Source organism: Arachis hypogaea, chromosome 12 (genome assembly GCF_003086295.3).
Source record: "Arachis hypogaea cultivar Tifrunner chromosome 12, arahy.Tifrunner.gnm2.J5K5, whole genome shotgun sequence".
NCBI lineage: Eukaryota > Viridiplantae > Streptophyta > Magnoliopsida > Fabales > Fabaceae > Arachis > Arachis hypogaea.
In genome coordinates this window covers 33,080,093-33,086,021 of record NC_092047.1, presented here as the reverse complement: position 1 = coordinate 33,086,021, position 5,929 = coordinate 33,080,093, and positions in this window count along the sequence as shown.

Genomic DNA, 5,929 nt, shown 5'->3' with positions numbered 1-5,929 from the left:
CTCTCGAGAAACAAAAGTGAGAGTCTAAAACAAAAGAAACACTAAACCGGAGAGATGCCAAAAGAAGATGCTGATGTCGCTACCTAATTGCTATCAGAAGTGAAGTCCACGATCTTTATATCCATCTCAGGATCCTCATCGTCCTCAGAAGTCAGATCCATAATCTATATCTCCTCGATATCCTCATTATCAGAAATAACAATGACCTCTGATGTACTCTAGGGACTACTATCACTGCTGTCGTCTACAGAAGTTGTACCACTAGGAGAAATCTGCTCAACTGCTGAGGGTTGACCAAAAGCTGCAGCGGAAGTCCCGATAGGCTCTATGGTGAAAGGGTCAAAGGAGCGAGTAGAAAGAGACTCTATCGATATATCCAAACCTACTGGAGGAAACTCAGGAATGTAGTCATCGATGACAGGGCTAGGCTTAGGCACCGCCTGACCATCTTGCTATGCTGGAAGAGGATCTCTATGCATGTGATCAAAAGAATGATGAACAGAATCGGGATGTAACCAAGATAGCGAAAAAACATACGGTGCATCAGGATCAAAGAGGAATGAAGCTAGCGAATGCTGAAAAGGATGATCTTTAACTACGTACTTACGGACTCGAGGCTCCGCATCCAATACATTAAAGCTGTCAAGGTCAGGATCTTCGTACGCATAAAGCTTCTCGAGCTCATAGAAAATAACACCCGTCTCTATCTGAAGGGGGTAGGAAGATAGGGGGTAAGAACTGGGTAGTTCTTAGTACGATCGGGGTGAAACAAGTTAAGTTTCTTTTTACACATCGGCCACGTGTCCCAGATCAATCATACCACAACAAAGGAACATAGAGAAAACAACAAACAAGAGCAAACAGTAACATAGCATACAACCACAAGAACAAATTCAAATCACACAAGAGATATGTCCAAACAAGTATGATGCATGTCTAGCCCTAGTGCAGGTAATAATCTCATCTGTTGGTTTTCAATCTGCGCCCAACATTACATCCTTATGGACGTTGTCTCTCGTTGCCATCGCTTTGGGGTATAGTGCCCGATACACTCTTGGGTTATAGTGCTTGCACGCTCTTGGGCTATAGCATCGGTATCGCTCCCACGATTAAAGTGACGGGTCACACTCTTGGGCTATAGCGCCCGTACCGTTCTTCGGCAATCCGCCAGATAAATCGATGACAAGAAGAGTCATTGGTGTAGCACTTCCATCCACAATCATCTCATCAAATAATCAAATACCTTTCAAGATATAATAATTCTTTATCCAGAATATCACAATTTCTCTAAAATAATAAACTGAAACAGAGCGGGTCATAAGATTTAAATTTAGAATCACTTTTCTAAATATCTCAGAATTATCTTAAATTCTATAAATACTTTTAAAAATATGCATAAATATGCCCACAGGAATAAAATACATAAATATACTTAAACTTAGAAAAGTGGCATATTCTGCAAGTTATTTTAAGTAAATTGACGTATTTTAAAAATACTCTAAATAACTCTGAACTTCTGTAAAAGAGACACAGTTTTCACTAGTTACTTTATAAATTATTCAAAATATTATACAAATTTTTAAACACCCGAAATTTCACTAACTAAGTAAATTGGGCACAGTTCTTCCATTTTAAAAATAAAACCTTTTTCGTTCAATTAGAGTCATATTTTTTCCAAGATCATCTTCCACTTTAAACCCTTTTATTTCAAACCAATTATTTTTCTTCAAAAACCAAACTCAATTGATTTCAATAAAATCCATATATTTATAAATAAATAATTTTATTCATTAAATATTTCTCAAAAGCCAAGCCCCTTCTCCTTTTTATTCGAAACCTCCATTCAAAATATTCAATTAGTTATAATTAATTTCAAATCAAAATTTGATCGTCAGAACTCAGCTACATACTATTATATAACTCAGATCTCAGCCAATTATTCAACAACAACATCTCAATGCCTTATTCTTCAATATGGCCAAAACACAACAATAATTTCAGTAGTAATTCAGCTAAAATTTCAATAGCCAACATTCACGGATTTGAGCAATAGATATCAACAGACAACAATCTAACCACATATATCAATTAATTCATAATTTTAACCGATTAAAGAGTCAAACCCTACCTCTGTGAAGCGCAGAACACACACAAGATATCGGAGGAGGTGTCTGATCGGTCAAACGGAGCAAAAATATCGAAAACTCAATGGTTCTTCTCCTCCCTTGGTTTAGTCAAAGAAAACGCATGTTACCATGTAGAGGATGAAGATACGGTCTCTTTTATCAGATTAAAATTTTGTGGGGGTCACAGATCTCAAGAAATCAAGCTCGGAAAGTCTGAAAATCAACAAAATCTTCCATTTCTCCCATGCATGGCTTTGGCTATTCTTGAAGGAGAGAGAGAAATTTTTTTTCTTTTATAACACTTGATTAGTAACTAAGTGTCATTTAATCAAAGGGGAGGAGACATGCGTCGCGACACGTGGTGCATTAAGTGCTGCGTGTCGTGATTTTAAACCGCTGAGTCAACGGGGTTAATTTTAAATATCTTGGAAGGTAATTAAGATAATTGGGCATGATTAAAAAAACTCAAATAATTATCTCAAGTGGTGTTATTTAATTAGAATAGAGATTGGGTAAGTTACTAATGTAAATGACATTAGTAAAGCCGAGATTTTTAAATCTTTCGGGCCCAATATCAAGTGATCGTCCATCGTCAGATAAAATTAAATGATAAAATAATTTTAATATTCTATTATTATTCATTTAATTTAAAGATCTCAGAAAAAATTATCATAGACGTTACGTGGTACACGAAATCATGATCACACACTTCTTCACAACTCTGTGCAGCTGACCAGCAAGTGCACTGGGTCGTCCAAGTAATACCTTACGTGAGTAAGGGTCGATCCCACGGAGATTGTCGGCTTGAAGTAAGCTATGGTCATCCTTGTAAATCTCAGTCAGGCAGATTCAAATGGTTATGGGATTTTGATAATTAAAATATAATTAAAACAGAAAATAAGATAGAAGCACTTATGTAATTCATTGGTGGGATTTCAGATAATCGTATGAAGATGCTTTGTTCCTTCTGAACCTCTGCTTTCCTATTGCCTTCATCCAATCATTCATACTCCCTTCCATGGCAAGCTGTATGTTGGGGGATCACTGTTGTCAATGGCTACCGTCCGTCCTCTCAGTGAAAATGGTCCAAATGTGTTGTCACCGCACGACTAATCATCTGTCGGTTCTCACTCATGTTGGAATAGGATCCATTGATCCTTTTGCGTCTGTCACTACGCCCAACACTCGCGAGTTTGAAGCTCGTCACAGTCATCCCATTCCAGATCCTACTCAGAATACCACAGACAAGGTTTATACTTTCCGGATCTCAAGAATGACCGCCAATTTTAATCTTAGATTAGAAATCCAAGATATACACATTCAAGCTTGTTTTCATGTAGAACGGAAGTGGTTGTCAGGCATACGTTCATAAGTGAGAATGGTGATGAGTGTCACACAATCATCACATTCATCACGTTCTTATGTGCGAATGAATATCTTAGAATAAGAATAAGCATGAATTGAATAGAAAAATAGTAGTACTTTGCATTTATTCATGCAGAACAGCAGAGCTCCACACCTTAATCTATGGGGTGTAGAAAATCCACCGTTGAAAATACATAAGTGATAATGGTGGTCATTGGCTTCGGCCCCAGAGGGGGAACCAGAATAACCAAGATTAAAATACAATAGTAAAAGGTCCTATTTATAATGAACTAGTAACCTAGGGTTTACAGAAATGAGTAAATGATGCAGAAATCCACTTCCGGGCCCACTTGGTGTGTGTTTGGACTGAGCATTGAAGTTTTCACATGTAGAGACTCTTCTTGGAGTTAAACGCCACCTTTGGTGCCAGTTTGGGCGTTTAACTCCAGCTTTTATGCCAGTTCTGGCGTTTAACGCCAGAATAGAGTGGAAAGTTGGCGTTTAAACGCCAGTTTGCGTTATCAAATCTCGGAAAAAGTATGGACTATTATACATTGCTGGAAAGCCCAGGATGTCTACTTTCCAACACAATTGAGAGCGCGCCAATTGGGATTCTATTGCTCCAGAAAATCCATTTGAAGTGCAGGGAGGTCAAAATCCAACAACATCTGCAGTCCTTTTTCAACCTCTGAATCAGATTTTTGCTCAGGTCCCTCAATTTCAGCCAGAAAATACCTGAAATCACAGAAAAATACAAAAACTCATAGTAAAGTCCAGAAATGTGATTTTTATTTTGAAAACTAATAAAAATATAATAAAAAGTAACTAAAATATACTGAAAACTACCTAAAAACAATGTCAAAAAGCGTATAAATTATCCGCTCATCACAACACCAAACTTAAATTGTTGCTTGCCCCCAAGCAACTAAAAAAATAAAATAGGATAAAAAAAAAGAATATACAATAAATTCCGAAAACATCTATGAAGATCAGTCTTAATTAGATGAGCAGGGCTATTAGCTTTTTGCTTCTGAACAGTTTTGGCATCTCACTTTATCCTTTGAAGTTCAGAATGATTGGCATCTATAGGAACTCAGAATTCAAATAGTGTTATTGATTCTCCTAGTTCAGTATGTAGATTCTTGAACACAGTTACTTTATGAGTCTTGGTCGTGACCCTAAGCATTTTGTTTTCTAGTATTACCACCGGATATATAAATGCCACAGACACATAACTGGGTGAACCTTTTTAGATTGTGACTCAGCTTTGTTAGAGTCCCCAGTTAGAGGTGTCCGGAGCTCTTAAGCACACTCTTTTTGCTTTGGACCACAACTTTAACCTCTCAGTCTCAAGTTTTCACTTGACACCTTCACGCCACAAGCACATGGTTAGGGACAGCTTGGTTTAGCCGCTTAGGCTAGGATTTTATTCCTGTGGGCCCTCCTATCCACTGATGCTCAAAGCCTTGGATCCTTTTTATTTTACCCTTGCCTTTTGGTTTAAAGGGCTATTGGCTTTTTCTGCTTGCTCTTTCTTTTTCTTTCTTTTTCCTTTTTTTTCGCCTCTTTTTTTTCTGCAAGATTTTCTATTCACTGCTTTTTCTTGCTTCAAGAATCAATTTTATGATTTTTCATATTATCAATAACATTTGTCCTTTTCCATCATTCTTTCAAGAGCCAACAATTTTAACATTCATAAACAACAAATTCAAAAATATGCACTGTTCAAGCATTCATTCTGAAAACAAAAAGTATTGCCACCACATCAAAATAATTAAACTATTTTAAAATTTGAAATTCATGTACTTCTTTTTCTTTTTCATAAAACATTTTTCATTTAAGGAGGGTGAAGGATTCATAGGACATTCATAGCTTTAAGACATAGACACTAATGATCATGTAATAAAGACACAAACATAGATAGAGCATAAAGCATAATTTTTGAAAAACAGAAAAATAAGAGAAAGAAAATTAAAGAACGGGTCCACCTTAGTGATGGCGGCTGGTTCTTCCTCTTGAAGATCCAATGGAATGCTTGACCTCCTCAATGTCTCTTCCTTGTCTTTGTTGCTCCCCCTCATGGCTCTTTGGTCTTCTCTGATTTCATGAAGGAGGATGGAATGCTCTTGGTGTTCCACCCTTAATTGTCCCATGTTGGAACTTAATTCTCCTAGGGAGGTGTTAATTTGCTCCCAATAATTTTGTGGAGGGAATTGCATCCCTTGAGGCATCTCAGGAATTTCATGATGAGGAATTTCCTCATGCTCTTGTTGAGGTCCGTGAGTGGCCTCTCTTGCTTGCTCCATCCTTTTCTTAGTGATGGGCTTGTCTTCTTCAATGAGGATGTCTTTCTCTATGTCAATTCCAGCTGAATTGCAGAGGTGACAAATTATATGAGGGAAAGCCAACCTTACCAAAGTAGAGGACTTGTCCGCCAT